General features: G+C 33.0%; 1 long non-coding RNA gene across 3 annotated transcripts in view; it reads left to right on the forward strand.

Annotated features, from left to right (window-relative positions):
• LOC119603039 overlaps window positions 1-21,043 on the forward strand; it is a 153,768-nt gene that overhangs the window by 69,421 nt on the left and 63,304 nt on the right. Inside the window, exon 4 of one of the 3 annotated variants that reach the window (XR_005231388.1) lies at window positions 11,663-11,931. The exons of the other annotated variants lie outside the window; for them this stretch is intronic. This is a non-coding gene — a long non-coding RNA (uncharacterized LOC119603039). Of the gene's footprint in view, window positions 1-11,662; window positions 11,932-21,043 lie in introns of those variants that run through there. 3 annotated transcript variants of the gene reach the window in all.

The following is a 21,043-nucleotide window of genomic DNA, read 5'->3' on the forward strand; positions in this document are numbered from 1 at the left end:
CATTCGTCGAAGTTAGATCCAAGTATCTTGGAAGTGATGTTATTCCGGAAATAACATTCCTGACTAACACTGATTGGAAGATTCTTAGGAATTACGTTCAGGAAACTGAGTTTATGAATACTGAAAAATGATTCATTCGGTTCCCTTTTTTTCATGATAAGGAGCGCACAACAGTCCCGATAGTGGCCTAGGTGTATTTCTTCGGATTTGATGTAATATACATACATCCTCTTATCAACCTACCTACCTACTTAACACGGTGATATCATTGGAGGCAAGTAATTACCATAAACGATTACAAGTAATTTGAAAAAGTTGTCATTGTTAATCGCATGAAAAAACGTTTACAGCTTTTATATCTTCACTGGCAAGATGACTAATTAATTATAAAGTATTTATATAACACATTATTTGTAAGGCCTTATTAGACAACTTCTATGTATGTAATCCAGACGATATTGAAAAATATGTTGTTAGGTAAGTAATTTCAATTGAAAGCCATTACCTAGTTTTTGCTGGATACATACATATATATTTACTTATTTATTAAAGGTTTACGAAACAAATTTTGTATAATAATTTCGTTTTATAAATCCTTGATAAATTTTAAGTCATTTTGTATAAGTTGATATTATACAAACAAAATTGTTCATTAAAACGCTAAATAGAGACAGTTTCCCTGGCAATAGACATTAAAAGCAAAACAACAACAACAATATTTTATGCAGGTGTTTTTAAATGATATTAAAAAAATATGTACATTTGAAAATATATAAAAACAGATAAAAATTATTAGTATTTTGTATAATTTATTTTTTAGGATTCTTAATACAAATTGCTATTAAACCAATTAAAAACACCAATTAAACAAATTTATTCTTCCACCCAATTTAAGAAATAGCAATTATTTCCTTATATAAGATAGAAAGATTAGATTTATTAATCTACAATTTTATAGCTCATTAATTATGAATTGTACGAGTAGTAGCAATATCTATAATTTATAATATCTCGCTGGAACACACACTGATTAGAAACTTCTAAAGAACTACATACGTCCAGGAAAGTGAATCTCTCAAGAATATACGTTAATTCCTTTCGTAGTTTCTACATAATGGGTTTTCACCAACATTCTCTATCTTTAAGAGTACAACATTTCCGTTCTTTTTATAGATCCTCCATAATTTTTTACATTTTCCATATAAAGAAGCTTGTTTTAGCGACCTTTAGAATGGTTCTCTAGTACCCTGATCAAAAAATCCCAATTTTGAGTTATAGCTAGTCTAGCAGTAAACTAACGATAAGTATGTTTTTGCGAAATCAACAGATAGTGAATTGTTAAACAAAGCAGTACAAAAACTTTATGCTTGAAAGAATCTGGGAAAAGTAAAAAAATATAACACAGTGTTACGAAATAATAGCACTTTCCTGTAGTTGAAAATGGCCTTGGTTGTGTAGAAGGCCTTATAAAGGACCATTAATATAAAAAATTGTTTCAAAGCTCTAATACATTTAAACACTTAACATTGTGGAACTTAAAGTGTTTTTGAGTACAGAGATACATATATGTACTTATATTGTGCATATTTGTCCTTGAAACTGATAAATTGTGTTTACACCTCCATTAACTTTTCTCTCAAATTATTTGACCGATTTGGTTCATTATTGGTCATAAATGTTTGTGTGTTTACATTACTGGGATCACAGTTGGGTCCATCATCTTTATTCCATTGTTATACCTGTAAAGAGAAAGAGTTGACGACTTACTAAACTTCGTTTGAATTACTGCTTAGAGTGCTTAACCTATGTTCTACTAGAGGAAGTCATCACAGCTTCTGCAAAAGTCATTAATTGAAAGATTTAATCTTATAGCGACGATCAAGCGTCATCATTCTAAATCTTATATTATGAACCACAGAGGATCAGTTCTATCTCATGTGGATAGACTGTATGGATTCGGAGAAATCGCTATCAAAACAATATTTGACTATTGTATGTTCTTATGTGCAGATTGAGTCCTATGCAGGGTACCGATAGCGATCGAATTCAATTCGCTCGCTCGCGTTTAATTCGAGCGATTTAAATAATTCATTTTCCGGCGAATAAATCTATTCGACTCGCGAGTTTAATTTTTAAACTCGCGATAAGAGTTGAAAATTTAAAGAGCGTAAAATAGAACTCGCTCGCGATTCGAGTCAAAACGAGTTATTCGCGAGTTTTATAATTTTGTAAATGGTATAAATTTAAATTTATAAGGCATAATCAATTTATATATAAATATGATATAACCAAATAAGTTTCCCATTAAAATTATGTACACAAATACATATGTAGGTACATTATTTGCTGCAGTAGACACTTCGTACATACATACATACATATATACATACATACATACATAAATACAACATACATACATACATACATACATACATACATACATACATACATACATACATACATACATACATACATACATACATACATACATACATACATACATACATACATACATACATACATACATACATACATACATACATACATACATACATACATACATACATACATACATACATACATACATACATACATACTACATACATACATACATACATACATACATACATACATACATACATACATACATACATACATACATACATACATACATACATACATACATACATACATACATACATACATACATACATACATACATACATACATACATACATACATACATACATACATACATACATACATACATACATACATACATACATACATACATACATACATACATACATACATACATACATACATACATACATACTACTACATACAATATCATACATAAGAACTACATACGATACTACAATACATACATACATACATTACATCATAACATACATACATACATACATACATACATACATACATACATACATACTACATACCTACATACTACATACAACATACATACATAATACATACATACATACATACATACATACATACATACGATACATACATACATCAGTACATACATACATACATACATACTACCTACATACATACATATCATACATACATACATACAATTCATACATAATACATACATACATACAAGTACATACATACATACATACATACATTACATACATACATACTACATACAATCATACATACATACATACATACATACATACATACATACATACACATACATACATACATACATACATACATACATACAATACATACATACATACATACATACATACATACATACATACATACATACATACACACACATACATCATTCAACACGTGTTTTATTATTTTAATAATAAAATTTTCCAAACCTTTCGATTCACAATCAATAATCTAACTGCCTGTTTCACAATAGCGAAACAACATTTTCTTTCTTATAAATATATTGAAAACAAAAACAAAATTTTTAATTTATTTGTTGTTTTCAATATATTTGTAAGAAAGAAAATGTTCTTTCGCATTTAGAGAAACCGGCAGTAATAAATAAAAAAAATGTTTAAAGATCACTTGCATGTCCATCAATATACATATGTACATACATAACTACAGATAAAAAACATACACATTTAAATAAAAAGGTAGACAATATATTTCTTATACTTTCCCACTTTTGCTTTGTCAGACCGTCATAAAACCTACGGCTACACAATCACACATACATAATTATTTCCCATATTATTGGTTCTTTTTACTACCACAACAGAACTACCACAAAACAAAAACATGTAAATATCGCTTACGAAGCGAATACAAAACACATAAAACTCTAATTAAAATTGTGCTCGCGTGTTTGAAAAATAAAACTCGCGATTTTGAATTTTAAAACGAGCGATATAAATAAAATAGCGAGCGATATTTTTTACCTACCCTGGTCCTATGACATGAGTCAGTGATTTTGAGTGTATCGCAGAGCCCAGAGGGGTTAACAGTTCGTCATGACAAAGGCTACGAGTGTTGAGCTAAGATATTTTTAGTTAGTTAGTTAGGTTAGTTAGTTAGTTAGTTAGTTAGTTAGTTAGTTATTAGTTTAGTTAGTTAGTTAGTTAGTTAGTTTTAGTTAGCTTAGTTAGTTAGTTAGTTTAGTTAGTTAGTTAGTTAGCTAGTTAGTTAGTTAGTTTAGTTAGTTAGTTAGTTAGTTAGTTAGTTAGTTAGTTAGTTAGTTAGTTTAGTTCGTTACGTTAGTTAGTTAGTTAGTTAGTTAGTTTTCGTTAGTTAGTTAGTTCGTTAGTTCGTTAGTTCGTTCGTTAGTTCGTTAGTTAGTTTCGTTAGTTCGTTCGTTAGTTAGTTCGTTAGTTAGTTAGTTCGTTTTCGTTCGTTCGTTCGTGTTAGTTCGTTTTGTTCGTTAGTTGTTCGTTAGTTCGTTAGTTTCGTTAGTTCTTCGTTCGTTGTTTCCTTCGTTCGTTTTCGTTCGTTCGTTTGTTCGTTCGTTCGTTCGTTCGTTTTTCGTTTAGTTCGTTCGTTCGTTTCGTTCGTTCGTTCGTTCGTTTCGTTCGTTCGTTAGTTCGTTCGTTCGTTTCGTTCGTTCGTTCGTTCTTTTCGTTCGTTTCGTTCGTTCGTTCGTTCGTTCGTTCGTTCGTTCGTTCGTTCGTTCGTTTTTCGTTCGTTCGTTCGTTCGTTCGTTGTTCGTTCGTTCGTTCGTTCGTTCGTTCGTTCGTTCGTTCGTTCGTTCGTTCGTTCGTTCGTTCGTTCTTTTCGTTCGTTTTCGTTCGTTCGTTCGTTCGTTCGTTCGTTTCGTTCGTTTCGTTCGTTCGTTCGTTCGTTCGTTCGTTCGTTCGTTTCGTTGTCGTTCGTTCGTTCGTTGCGTTCGTTCGTTCGTTCGTTCGTTCGTTCGTTCGTTCGTTCGTTCGTTCGTTCGTTCGTTCGTTCGTTCGTTCGTTCGTTTTTCGTTCGTTCGTTCGTTTCGTTCGTTCGTTCGTTCGTTCGTTCGTTCGTTCGTTCGTTCGTTTCGTTCGTTCGTTCTTCGTTCGTTCGTTCGTTCGTTCGTTCGTTCGTTCGTTCGTTCGTTCGTTTCGTTCGTTCGTTCGTTCGTTCGTTCGTTCGTTTTTCGTTCGTTCGTTCGTTCGTTCGTTCGTTCGTTCGTTTCGTTCGTTCGTTCGTTCTTCGTTCGTTTTCGTTCGTCGTTCGTTCGTTCGTTCGTTCGTTCGTTCGTTCGTTCGTTTCGTTCGTTCGTTCGTTCGTTCGTTTCGTTCGTTCGTTTCGTTCGTTCGTTCGTTCGTTCGTTCGTTCGTTCGTTCGTTCGTTCGTTCGTTCGTTCGTTCGTTCGTTCGTTCGTTTCGTTCGTTCGTTCGTTCGTTTTTCGTTCGTTCGTTCGTTCGTTCGTTCGTTCGTTCGTTCGTTCTTTCGTTCGTTCGTTCGTTCGTTCGTTCGTTCGTTCGTTCTTCGTTCGTTCGTTTTAGTTCGTTCGTTCGTTCGTTCGTTCGTTCTTTCGTTCGTTTCGTTCGTTCGTTCGTTCGTTCGTTCGTTCGTTCGTTCGTTCGTTCGTTCGTTTCGTTCGTTCTTTCTTTCGTTCGTTCGTTTCGTTCTTCGTTCGTTCGTTCGTTCGTTCGTTTCGTTTCGTTCGTTCGTTCTTTCGTTCGTTCGTTCGTTCGTTCGTTCGTTCGTTCGTTCGTTCGTTCGTTCTTTTCGTTCGTTCGTTCGTTCGTTCGTTCGTTCGTTCGTTTTCGTTCGTTCGTTCGTTCGTTCGTTCGTTCTTCGTTCGTTCGTTCGTTCGTTCGTTCGTTCGTTCGTTCTTTCGTTCGTTCGTTCGTTCGTTCGTTCGTTTCGTTCGTTCGTTCGTTTCGTTCGTTTCGTTCGTTCGTTCGTTCGTTCGTTCGTTCGTTCGTTCGTTCGTTTCGTTCGTTCGTTCGTTTCGTTCGTTCGTTCGTTTCGTTCGTTCGTTTTCGTTCGTTCGTTCGTTCGTTTCGTTCGTCGTTCGTTCGTTCGTTCGTTCGTTCGTCGTTCGTTCGTTCTTTCGTTCGTTCGTTCGTTTCGTTCGTTCGTTCGTTCGTTGTTCGTTCGTTCGTTCGTTCGTTCTTCGTTCGTTCGTTCGTTCGTTCGTTCGTTCGTTCGTTCGTTCGTTCGTTCGTTCGTTCGTTCGTTCGTTCGTTCGTTCGTTCGTCGTTCGTTCGTTCGTTCGTTCGTTCGTTCGTTCGTTCGTTCGTTCGTTCGTTCTTCGTTCGTTCGTTCGTTCGTTCGTTCGTTCGTTTCGTTCGTTCGTTCGTTAGTTCGTTAGTTCTTTGGACTCGTTTTCTGTTTGCCTCTTTGTAATCTTTGGGTTGACGATTGACTTCCTAGAGGCTAGTGGTATGTCTAAGTAGTAGTCCCGCCGAACTGCTGGATATTACCTCTCTTTTTTATTTTCTTACTTTACGATCAATCGGTATTTCCCTTTCGCCAGCGTAAGTACGCGGAGAGAACGTGGAGTTCCATATTATCTTTTCAGTTTCTTCAAAATTAAGATCATAACGGATGATCCAGAATGGAGATCTGAACTATAGTTGAAATGATGCGAAACAACGACTTCGGTTGACACTTTTATGTTGTTGTAAGAATTCGACTGTGGTCGATCAGTTGACAATCATTGGCAGATTATGACTCGGTTCCAGAGCGAAAATCCAATTGTTGTGGAAAAGATACTTTGATAATATAAATTATGTAGTAATTCAGACTTGTTTAATCATTCTCAGAAGAAAGTACTTGAAAAATCAAACTACTTCATAATAATTTTTATTATTGTGATAAAAATTTTGATTTAAACTTATGAGAAAAAAATCTCATTTGATTGATTTAGATTTTCTATACAAACTGTTACACATCAACTAACTAATGTATATATTGTTTTTCAAATTATACCGATTAGTTTAACTATTCTTTACGACAACATAATGGTATCATAAGCCACTATAAAAACAAAAATAAAATTAAATGTCTTGTGAATACCAGAGCAAATTGTTCAAATGTCCATTATTTTTCAGTGTTTTTTTCTTCATCCAACTTTAATGTTTGTGTTTGATGCAGGACTAACAGCAACAGAAAACAACAACTGCCAACAGTCAGTTTGTCAAATGGAATGAAATAAGAAGTCAGTTCTTTATAACTTTCAATATGAAGACGGGCAAACAAACATAAAAGTTTGACTTCATTATTGCGTTTTTTTTTCTACTCATTTCGAAGAATTCATATCTTGTTAAGTTTTTCATTTTATTTCGTTGAAATCCTGACGGTAGCAGTAGTTCATGTCCTTTCGAGCAGTTTTCAACATAAAACAGGATGATTGCAATGATGATACCAGTAATATTAAGAGAACAAATAAGCAATCTGAATTGAAATAGAAGGAAAAGTGCAAATACATACTACTCTCTACTATTTATTTGTTTTGTATTTATGTATATTGTACCGTCTGTATGTCCTTTAGATTTTGTATATTTGTTTATTTATGAAAAAATTACAATAAAAATATCTTTAAAACAACTAAACAAACAGTTGTCCAAAATAGAAAAAAAAATCAACTGAAAGTCTGATTTTACATTTTTATTTTAAGTACACATTATGAATAGTCCTGGTTAAAATTCATTTTCCATTTGTATTGTCTAGTTGAGTTCACTTTGTCGTAAAACTCATTTAAGAATTCAAATGGTTTTGAACCATTTAACTGCATATCACTCATTTACTACAAGACTGATATAATTTAAAAAACTTCTTCTTTAAAGCCAATGTGCTGGCTTTAAACTGTTTATGTTATTTTATACTTCTTAAATTAAACAAATTATGCGATTTAAAAAATTAAACCAAATTTTAATAGAAAATATTAATACCTTTCTGATCTGTAACTGGTTTCCGTAAATCTGTCTCAGATATTCACTGCATGCTTGAAATTCACATATACCCCATTAAATGGCAGGATGCAAGGGTAATATTTATACCTAAACCAGGGAAACCTAGCTAAGCGACACCTAAGTCTTATCGATCGATAAGTCTTACGTCCTTCCCACTTAAAACCTTGGAACGGATAGTCGATAGTATGGTTAAAAGCAGTATACCCGACAAAGACATAAAATTTAAGCAGCATGCTTATGTAAAGGGACGATCGGTGGAAACCGCTTTAAACGAAGTTGTCCACTACATAGGTGCATCCTTTGATAGCAAACTGTATACACTGGCGGTATGCATTGACATCGAAGGCGCCTTCAATAACGTGCACACTGATACTCTTATCCAATCCCCAGACCAGTTTTATGTTGACCGGGTGCTCCGTAACTGGATCAACCACATGCTAAGGAACAGATTGATAAGCAGCGAGATGTACGATATATTTATCAGGAAAAAGGTATTTCGCGGTATACCATAGGGTGGCATTTTGTCACCTTTACTCTGGGTTAGCAGAGTAAAGCAGAAAGGACTTAGACCTGTCTGCTATGCAGACGATGTCGTAATACTTTTAAAGGGAAATGATCCAAATTACTTGTGTAGAAGAGCTGAGGAGGCTCTGAATACGGCCTTGTGCTGGGATCAACCGAGAGGTCTAAATGTTAACCAGGCAAAAATCTGTCTTTTCACAAGAAAGACAAAAATTTCTACGTATACTGAACCTTGCTTCCTGGGCAAGAAGATACCAGTGACAGACAAAGTTAAGTACTTAGGTGTAATCCTCGACCGGAAATTAATGGAGACACATAGAGGATAGGATCAACAAGGCACATCGGTGCTGGGCTAGAACTGTGCGGTCTTAGTCCTACTATGACAAATTGGCTTTATAAAACTGTAATTAGACCAATTCTAGCTTATGCTTCAATAATCGAATAGCTAGCTTTAGACAAAAAGTGCAATATCAAACTACTACAGAGAGTTCAGCATACATGCTGCTTGGGTATAAGTGGTGCCATGTGTACTACTTCAACTAAGACTCTGGAAACGTTGCTAGATATTCCACCCATTGAAACATATTTAAGATATGAGGCGGCGCTTACAGCCGAACGGCTCTTTACTTTAGGCGAACTGGCCCAAAGCAGTTATAGGACACGTCATCAATGTATAATTGATTCGAAGGCTATACATAATCATATGATCGCTTACTAGACACAGAATATGTCGGAAACTTTTAAATGCTGATCCCAGATAGAATGTCTTGGTCAAGCGGAACATTAAAGCAAATACCAGTAGGAATAAATATGGCGCCCACAGCGCTTAATATGTTTACCGACATCCAGAAGGCAATTAAGGCGTTATCAGGTAGAACTAAATCTAAGACCGTATTGGATTATAAGAAAGCTTTAATTGAATACTCTCCCAGAGGTAAGGTTCACATCATATGGGTACCAGCCCACTCGGGAGTAGTCGGTAACGAAAGGGCGAAACGCAAAACCGTTCGACGCAACAAAAGCTGAACTAAAAATATAGGAGAGAGAATCCCATAAGGCCTCTTGGAATAATGAAATAGTGGTTAGAACCACGAAGATCCCATGCGGTGACCCTGATGAGAGCAAGACGAAAAATCTCCTCAAAATGAGCAAGTCTGAAGTTAGTATGATGGTACGTATTCTGAGTGAACACACAGGATTACGAGCACATGTATGCAAAATTGAACGTGCGGATTCAGACGAATGTAAAGCATGTGGAGAGGACAGTGAAACTCTGGAGCACTTTCTTTGCCACTGCCAGGCATTCGTCAAAGTTAGATCCAAGTATCTTGGAAGTGATGTTATTCCGGAAATAACATTCCTGACTAACACTAGGAAACTGAGTTTCTGAACACTGAAAAATAATTCATTCAGTTCATTTTTTCATGATAAGGAGCGCACAACAGGCCCGGTAGTAGCCTAGGCGTATTTCTTCGGATTTGATGTAGTATACATCCTCCTATCAACCTACCTACCTACCTACTCTAAATTTTAATTTTTCATGATAAGGAGCGCACAACAGGCCCGGTAGTAGCCTAGGCGTATTTCTTCGGATTTGATGTAGTATACATCCTTCTATCAACCTACCTACCTACTCTAAATTTTAATTTATCAAGTATTCGTGAAATCATGAGTTTTAGTTTTGCCGTTTATAACAAAAGATCACTCTAATACCGAAAGTATTAAACAGTTTTGACATGGAAAAAGCAGCTTTGAACTTAATAAGCTGGGTTCAATTCTAGTTAAGTTCAGTTCTAGTTCAGTTCTAGTTTAGTTCTAGTTTAGTTCTAGTTTAGTTCTAGTTTAGTTCTAGTTAGTTCTAGTTCAGTTCTAGTTCAGTTCTAGTTCAGTTCTAGTTCAGTTCTAGTTCAGTTCTAGTTCAGTTCTAGTTCAGTTCTTCTAGTTCAGTTGTAGTTCAGTTCTAGTTCAGTTCTAGTCCAGTTCTAGTTCAGTTCTAGTTCAGTTCTAGTTCAGTTCTAGTTCAGTTCTAGTTCAGTTCTAGTTCAGTTCTAGTTCAGTTCTAGTTCAGTTCTAGTTCAGTTCTAGTTCAGTTCTAGTTCAGTTCTAGTTCAGTTCTAGTTCAGTTCTAGTTCAGTTCTAGTTCAGTTCTAGTTCAGTTCTAGTTCAGTTCTAGTTCAGTTCTAGTTCAGTTCTAGTTCAGTTCTAGTTCAGTTCTAGTTCAGTTCTTGTTCAGTTCTAGTTCAGTTCTAGTTCAGTTCTAGTTCAGTTCTAGTTCAGTTCTAGTTCAGTTCTAGTTCAGTTCTAGTTCAGTTCTAGTTCAGTTCTAGTTCAGTTCTAGTTCAGTTCTAGTTCAGTTCTAGTTCAGTTCTAGTTCAGTTCAGTTCTAGTTCAGTTCTAGTTCAGTTCTAGTTCAGTTCTAGTTCAGTTCTAGTTCAGTTCTAGTTCAGTTCTAGTTCAGTTCTAGTTCAGTTCTAGTTCAGTTCTAGTTCAGTTCTAGTTCAGTTCAGTTCTAGTTCAGTTCTAGTTCAGTTCTAGTTCAGTTCTAGTTCAGTTCTAGTTCAGTTCTAGTTCAGTTCTAGTTCAGTTCTAGTTCAGTTCTAGTCCAGTTCTAGTTCAGTTCTAGTCCAGTTCTAGTCCAGTTCTAGTTCAGTTCTAGTTCAGTTCTAGTTCAGTTCTAGTTCAGTTCTAGTTCAGTTCTAGTTCAGTTCTAGTTCAGTTCTAGTTCAGTTCTAGTTCAGTTCTAGTTCAGTTCTAGTTCAGTTCTAGTTCAGTTCTAGTTCAGTTCTAGTTCAGTTCTAGTTCAGTTCTAGTTCAGTTCTAGTTCAGTTCTAGTTCAGTTCTACTTCAGTTCTAGTTCAGTTCTAGTTCAGTTCTAGTTCAGTTCTAGTTCAGTTCTAGTTTAGTTCTGGTTCAGTTCTAGTTCAGTTCTAAGTTGTGTTTTGCATGTTATGTTTTCTTATTTCCGAACTTCCCCCACCGTGTGCTATAGGCCCTTATAACATTACTGTAAAGTTTTATGTTTTGTCACTTAAGCATTTTTCGCCGTTAAAGCTAAATATGAATTTAAAATTCTCAGAACACCATGAATTATTATGGATTGTATTGTTTCCTTTGTATTGTTAACTACTTATGTATTTTGTAAATAACATTTCAAACATTTAAATAGAAAGAATTTTTAATCTTCTTATTTCCAGCAATTGTATAAAAATATTCCATTTTATGCATACATATAACTAAATATTCTATTTCACTTTTTTCTTCTTTTGCAGGTAAGAAATGTCGATATTGCTTTTTGACTTGTAAGTATGTAATCAAATAGACGTGGTTATCGATTGTACAGTATTGTGTGATAACTATTTTTATGATAACATTAAATTTTTTATTCATTTGACGGACGTTATGAGAAAACCAAAATTAATTCAATTCGAAATTAACTGTTCGAAACTGAAGCAACTCTTAGTATTTTGTAGTTTATATCAGAAAGTAGCTTAGATTTTGTGCAATATTGTATATGTATTTTTGGCCGCTAACTAACTGGTCTCATATTCTCACTTAATTACACAAATACATTTACAGTAAAGGACAAAATTGTTGCACAAATACCATCAGAATAAAGAAATAATTTTATATGTTATACTAGAGTCCTCGGTAGGAGTCTAAAACACTACCAACTAACCTAAAAGAGGCAGCAATTATTTATACATATTTAAAATAAAGATAAATTTTCTTCATGAAATGTAGGCAATTTAATAGACACTGTAATCAACTCAACAGTGTTCACATTTCAAGGTAAATGTGGATGTATCAACATTGTGAAGCCATTAAAGTACTAGTTATCAGTGTGTTAAACGGCTTTTAATAGTAATTAGCAATTTTAACAGTGTATAAAATTCAATTGAACGGACAATATTGATTTTGTAAACGTAGTTGGTATAAATATAACCAAGGCGACACATCTGCAGTTGGATAGGTAGTAGAAAAATGGTAAAAATAATGTAGTTTATAAATAAAATATAATTATTAATTCAAACTGTAAGCTTTAAAAGAATTAATAACCTATCTTTTCCAATTTAATTATCTTTAAAGATATTTTAATTGTTCAAACGGATAACCTGAGACTTAATTCCAAGAAATAGTTTATAAGCTCCCAATGCAGTTGGATTAATTTCCAGATGATTCAATTGCTAAGAAACGTAAATTTTTACCTGAAAGATTAAATTTTGTTTAAATGTTTTGTTTAACCTTTAAATTTGCTGAAAGTTATTTAATTCAATGGAATTTAAAGAAATAATTTAAAATTACAATTTCTTAAAAACGAACAAAATTTGAAAAATTTCTTATATCGTGGCCACACTGTGTGAGTTTAATAATACAAATTCCTTTGCATACCTTAAGGAGGTTCAAATATAATTAATTGTCTACAATACAATTTGATAAGATAATGCAGTGACCTGGAGAAAAAGTAAATAAAAAATTTCATTGGTAATGCAGGTTGTAGATAAGGCAGTGTTTATAAATAAAGGGAAGTGGTTAATAAAATTAATGATTATTCACCAGTTCACTGTGGTTTTGAATCCCTTTTTGAGCTGTATATTTGATATATAGTATTTCGAATGGGAACTACTTGATATGGGAATCATTCACACGTTTTGAATAAAATTTAGCATTTCCAGAAAAAAAAATTTGGTCGTTGACGTACAAAAACGTACAGTATTACTTGAAACTTAATCAAAATGTTTTTAAACTACTTAGTAAATGCCAATTGCTTTCTAATAGACTAGACTATAGACTAGACTATAGACTAGACTATGGACTACACTATAGACTAGTATAGACTACACTATAGACTAGACTATAAGACTATAGACTAGACTATAGACTAGACTATAGACTAGACTATAGACTAGATATAGACTAGACTATAGACTAGACTATAGACTAAACTATAGACTAGACTATAGACTAGACTATAGACTAGACTATAGACTATACTATAGACTAGACTATAGACTAGACTATAGACTATAGACTAGACTATAGACTAGACTATAGACTAGACTATAGACTAGACTATAGACTAGACTATAGACTAGACTATAGACTAGACTATAGACTAGACTATAGACTAGACTATAGACTAGACTATAGACTAGACTATAGACTAGACTATAGACTAGACTATAGACTAGACTATAGACTAGACTATAGACTAGACTATAGACTAGACTATAGACTAGACTATAGACTAGACTATAGACTAGACTATAGACTAGACTATAGACTAGACTATAGACTAGACTATAGACTAGACTATAGACTAGACTATAGACTAGACTATAGACTAGACTATAGACTAGACTATAGACTAGACTATAGACTAGACTATAGACTAGACTATAGACTAGATTATAGACTAGAATATAGACTAGACTATAGACTAGACTAGAATATAGACTAGACTATAGACTAGACTATAGACTAGACTATAGACTAGACTATAGACTAGATTATAGACTAGAATATAGACTAGACTATAGACTAGACTAGAATATAGACTAGACTATAGACTAGACTATAGACTAGACTATAGACTAGACTATAGACTAGACTATAGACTAGACTATAGACTAGACTATAGACTAGACTATAGACTAGACTATAGACTAGACTATAGACTAGACTATAGACTAGACTATAGACTAGACTATAGACTAGATTATAGACTAGACTATAGACTAGACTATAGACTAGACTATAGACTAGACTATAGACTAGACTATAGACTAGACTATAGACTAGACTATAGACTAGATTATAGACTAGATTATAGACTAGACTATAGACTAGACTAGAATATAGACTAGACTATAGACTAGACTATAGACTAGACTATAGACTAGATTATAGACTAGAATATAGACTAGACTATAGACTAGACTATAGACTAGACTATAGACTAGACTATAGACTAGACTATAGACTAGACTATAGACTAGACTATAGACTAGACTATAGACTAGACTATAGACTAGACTATAGACTAGACTATAGACTAGACTATAGACTAGACTATAGACTAGACTATAGACTAGACTATAGACTAGACTATAGACTAGACTATAGACTAGACTATAGACTAGACTATAGACTAGACTATAGACTAGACTATAGACTAGACTATAGACTAGACTATAGACTAGACTATAGACTAGACTATAGGCTAGACTATAGACTAGACTATAGACCAGACTATAGACTAGACTATAGACTAGACTATAGACTAGACTATAGACTAGACTATAGACTAGACTATAGACTAGACTATAGACTAGACTATAGACTAGACTATAGACTAGACTATAGACTAGACTATAGACTAGACTATAGACTAGACTATAGACTAGACTATAGACTAGACTATAGACTAGACTATAGACTAGACTATAGACTAGACTATAGACTAGACTATAGACCAGACTATAGACAGACTATAGACTAGACTATAGACTAGACTATAGACTAGACTATAGACTAGACTATAGACTAGACTATAGACTAGACTATAGACTAGACTATAGACTAGACTATAGACTAGACTATAGACTAGACTATAGACTAGACTATAGACTAGACTATAGACTAGATATGACTAGACTATAGACTAGACTATAGACTAGACTAGACTATATAGACTAGACTATAGACTAGACTATAGACTAGACTATAGACTAGACTATAGACTAGACTATAGACTAGACTTAGACTAGACTATAGACTAGACTATAGACTAGACTATAGACTAGACTATAGACTAGACTATAGACTAGACTATAGACTAGACTATAGACTAGACTATAGACTAGACTATAGACTAGACTATAGACTAGACTATAGACTAGACTATAGACTAGACTATAGACCAGACTATAGACTAGACTATAGACTAGACTATAGACTAGACTATAGACTAGACTATAGACTAGACTATAGACTAAACTATAGACTAGACTATAGACTAGACTATAGACTAGACTATAGACTAGACTATAGACTAGACTAGACTAGACTAGACTAGACTAGACCAGACTATAGACTAGACTAGACCAGACTATAGACTAGACTATAGACTAGACTAGACTATAGACTAGACTATAGACTATACTATAGACTAGACTATAGACTAGACTATAGACTAGACTATAGACTAGACTATAGACTAGACGATAGACTAGACTATAGACTAGACTATAGACTAGACTATAGACTAGACGATAGACTAGACTATAGACTAGACTATAGACTAGACTATAGACTAGACTATAGACTAGACTATAGACTAGACTATAGACTAGACTATAGACTAGACTATAGACTAGACTATAGACTAGACTATAGACTAGACTATAGACTAGACTATAGACTAGACTATAGACTAGACTATAGACTGACTATAGACTAGACTATAGACTAGACTATAGACTAGACTATAGACTAGACTATAGACTAGACTATAGACTAGACTATAGACTAGACTACTAGACTAGACTATAGACTAGACTATAGACTAGACTATAGACTAGACTATAGACTAGACTATAGACTAGACTATAGACTAGACTATAGACTAGACTATAGACTAGACTATAGACTAGACTATAGACTAGACTATAGACTAGACTATAGACTAGACTATAGACTAGACTATAGACTAGACTATAGACTAGACTATAGACTAGACTATAGACTAGACTATAGACTAGACTATAGACTAGACTATAGACTAGACTATAGACTAGACTAGACTAAGACTAGACTAGACTAGACTAGACTATAGACTAGACTAGACTAGACTAGACTAGACTACTAGACTATAGACTAGACTAGACTACTAGACTATACTATAGACTAGACTAGACTATGACTAGACTAGACTAGACTAGACTAGACTAGACTAGACTAGACTAGACTAGACTAATAGACTATAGACTATAGACTATAGACTATAGACCTATAGACTATAGACTAGATAGACTAGAGACTATAGACTAGACTATAGACTAGACTATAGACTAGACTATAGGACTAGACTATAGACTAGACTATAGACTAGACTATAGACTAGGACTATAGACTAGACTATAGACTAGACTATAGACTAGACTATAGACTAGACTATAGACTAGACTATAGACTAGACTATAGACTAGACTATAGACTAGACTATAGACTAGACTATAGACTGACTAGACTAGACTATAGACTAGACTATAGACTAGACTATAGACTAGACTATAGACTAGACTATAGACTAGACTATAGACTAGACCTATAGACTAGACATAGACTAGACCTAGACTAGACTATAGACTAGACTATAGACTAGACTATAGACTAGGACTATAGACTAGACTATAGACTAGACTATAGACTAGACTATAGACTAGACTATAGACTAGACTATAGACTAGACTATAGACTAGACTATAGACTAGACTATAGACTAGACTATAGACTAGACTATAGACTAGACTATAGACTAGACTATAGACTAGACTATAGACTAGACTATAGACTAGACTATAGACTAGACTATAGACTAGACTATAGACTAGACTATAGACTAGACTATAGACTAGACTATAGACTAGACTATAGACTAGACTATAGACTAGACTATAGACTAGACTATAGACTAGACTATAGACTAGACTATAGACTAGACTATAGACTAGACTATAGACTAGACTATAGACTAGACTATAGACTAGACTATAGACTAGACTATAGACTAGACTATAGACTAGACTATAGACTAGACTATAGACTAGACTATAGACTAGACTATAGACTAGACTATAGACTAGACTATAGACTAGACTATAGACTAGACTATAGACTAGACTATAGACTAGACTATAGACTAGACTATAGACTAGACTATAGACTAGACTATAGACTAGACTATAGACTAGACTATAGACTAGACTATAGACTAGACTATAGACTAGACTATAGACTAGACTATAGACTAGACTATAGACTAGACTATAGACTAGACTATAGACTAGACTATAGACTAGACTATAGACTAGACTATAGACTATAGTATAGACTAGTCTATAGACTAGACTATAGACTAGACTATAGACTAGACTATAAACTAGACTATAGACTATACTATAGACTTGACTATAGACTAGACTATAGACTAGACTATAGACTAGACTATAGGCTAGACTATAGATTAGACTATAGACTAGACTAGACTATAGACTAGACCATAGACTAGACTATAGACTAGACTATAGACTAGACTATAGGCTAGACTATAGATTAGACTATAAACTAGACTTTTACTAGGCCTTTACAAAAATACAGCTGCAATAATCTTTAAAGTAACTTTGGCGATTTTTAGAAAACTTTAATATATATTAGGACAGTTGGCAACACTATTGACGAGAGACTCTAGTAGGAAATGTCAATGAGATAAAACTAGAGAATATTATAACAAAATGTGGAAAGGAAATAAACACTAATAAAGTTAAATTAAATACAAAATTAACAATAAAATGCATTTATTTAAAAGAATTAAATTATTATTAGTTTTAACAACATGAAAAGATTCTTCCTTGCGTTTTTGTAAATCTCTCTACAATAAGAAGAGACGACTAGCTAAATAAGACCGTTGTGTGGCTAAATATTGTTGCTCTTCCTGTTTGTTATGATTTTTATTTTGTTTTGTTGTTATATTTTTTTTAACGAATTGCTGTTAAAAACAAAAAACCAGAAAGCAAAAAACACACACACAAAAAAACTCATTGACGATGAACAAACAGACAAACATATACAGAGATTTTGAAAACAAAACTTGAAATAAAGAAATAAAAATAATAAATAAGTAGAAAAAAAAAGAAGATTGACAAACAACGAATAACAACGATTGACTAAATGCGGCAAAAAGATACGTATGCGAATCTATGAAATTCAGTCGAGAAAATACTCTTTTGGAGTACGGGTTGTGGAAATATTGTGGTTTATTTTTCGTTTTGCTAAAAAAAATCACAGTGATTTTTCTTATACATTTTGGCCGTTTCTTTCATTGTTATTTACTGGTGCGCCAGAGCCAGCTGATTATTTGTGAAAAAATATAGAAAGAAAATTTTGAGAAATAATGGAAAAGATAAAACCGCATGAGAAGCGTTTGCTCATGAAAATAGTTTAGAAAAAACGTAAATAATTTTTTAATTATTTTATAAACGGGCGTTTTTTAACATTTACAAAGTGTGAATTTATAAATAAATATTAAAAAGTGGAAGAAAAAAAAAAAAAAGAATTAATAATTGTGATGATTATGATGAAAAAATAGCAAGATGAGAGAAGTGTATTTACAAAAAGAAAAAAAGATAAATAAATACATGTTTGTATGAAGGTGTATGAATGAGTGAGTGTCTTTGCGGGAGAGTACGAGAAGAGTGTGTATTTAACGTTTTCGCATTCTAATAAGAAAAATCTATATGGAAAAGGAAGAAGCAATAAGTCAGAAAAATTTCCAAAATAAATACAAAATTTAGCAACAAAATTATATCATTTTTTAAAATTAATAAAAATAATTAAAGAGATAAATAAATAATAGAAATCAATAAATATAAGAAATGAAAACCAATTAAAAAAATATATATTAGTGCAAGTGTATGTATAAGTTGTTAAAAAAAGGCAACAATAAAAATATAAAAAAATATTGTACACAATATTTATTGCTCAATAGTTAAAGTGTAAAGTGGCAAAAATTAATTTAATAAAATTTAAATTGTAACAAATTCATTATTAAACATAAATGTTTAGCAAAAGTTTATACTATAACTAAAAATAAAAAATATTTAAGGAAAAATCTATAAAATTACAAATGAAAATCTAAAAAAAAATCATTAGTGAAAGCTAACAAAAATTTACCCAGAAAAATATAGAAGAAGAAGAAGCAGCAGCAAAATGTTGCAAACATTGTGTTGATTTGTTGTTTTTTCTTGTTTCATCTGTTGTGCTCTCTTTAAAATTTCTCAACCCAGCCCTCTCTTACGCTCTGTTATTATATTGTGCATCAGGCATGGAAAATTCAGTACTATAGTACTTTTTTCACTACTTCTTGCTATCAAAACTACCGAGGTAACTCCAAGAAAATTTCCCTACTTTTCTAACTTATACACTTTTGAAGAAGTCGATAGACTAATGACTAGTTTATAGTATAGATTTTAGTTAGTATAATCTATAGGTTAGTCTATAGTATAGACTATAAGCTAGTCTATGGTATAGACTATTGGTTGGTCTATACTATAGACTATTGGCTAGTGTATAGTATAGACTATTGGCTAGTGTATAATATAGACTATAGGCTAGTCTATAGTATTGACTATAGGCTAGTCTATAGTATTGACTATAGGTTAGTCTATAGTATTGACTATAGGTTAGTCTATAGTATAGACCAGCGGTTCCCACCGATTTTTACTTCGCGGACCCCTTGAAGAACTTATTTAATTTCGCGGACCCCCATACATATTTTGATATCTTATTGTTCTAAATAATTGTCCATCCGAAAATTGACCTAGTTCATTAATCCCTAGGTCTAATAAATGTAGAGATGTCATATCTATAAAATATTCCCGTACATTGAGAATATATAACATTTCAGATAGGTTTTCTTCAATTGCATGTTTTGAAGATAGAATGACTTCTTTGTTGATATGTTAACATGATGTTTAATTTTCTGATCGTGAGATCTTTCATGTTCATTTTTCTTCAAGGTAGCGAAAAGGTTTCTTTATCAAATATTATCACATGTGCTTAAGGAGTCACGTTTCAAAAATTTGTTGCGATTGCAAAGGGTGAACTGAGTAAGTGAGCTAAGTTTTCGGGAAAGTAATATAAGAAAGTTGGACTTCTTCTATGTTGTTGCGGAATGCGTTATCCGCATAATATATGATTTGAACTCTTTGTTAAAGTACTGTGAATTTGGAACTTAAATTTGAATTTTAAAATACCAACGAATTATTTTACTTCATGGTTTTTGGCTACATATTTACGCGAAACGCTATGTATTTTCTGATGTTAATTTAATAATATGTATTGGTCGACAAAATCAAGTTAAAATCTGTGTATCACGTCGGATTGGAATATTTATAAAGAGATGCATAAAGAGTCACCTCTGTTTTGGAAATATATAATTTTAGTCCTTTCAAACAAGAACACTTTTGCTTACAATTTGATAGACTTAAATCTGTAATAAGCTTGTCTTTGAATAGAACTTCATACTCCGAAATACCAGTATCCCTAATTTAATTGTAAGACAGAATATTATTTGTCTGAAATAAAAACCATTATTTCAGTACATATACAGGAAATAAAAATTACAAATCACGCAATACTTTACTTTATAAAAGTTATACAATAAATTTGTAGGGCCTAGCTTCTTCCTGATAAACAACCGAAAAAATAAAATTCAAAAAGTCACCAAAAAATTTGGGATTATTGCTCAAAAATTGGAGATATTTGTACATACATATAAAAGCAGAATATTGTTTATTCATGGTTTTTTTCGTTCGTCTTCGCGGACCCCCTAGGATTTTACTACGGACCACTAGGGGTCCGCGGACCCCCAT

The sequence above is a fragment of the Lucilia sericata genome, unplaced genomic scaffold, assembly GCF_015586225.1.
Source record: "Lucilia sericata isolate MDLA Ls3-8-SP2 unplaced genomic scaffold, ASM1558622v1 Contig000271F_arrow, whole genome shotgun sequence".
Classification (NCBI taxonomy): domain Eukaryota; kingdom Metazoa; phylum Arthropoda; class Insecta; order Diptera; family Calliphoridae; genus Lucilia; species Lucilia sericata.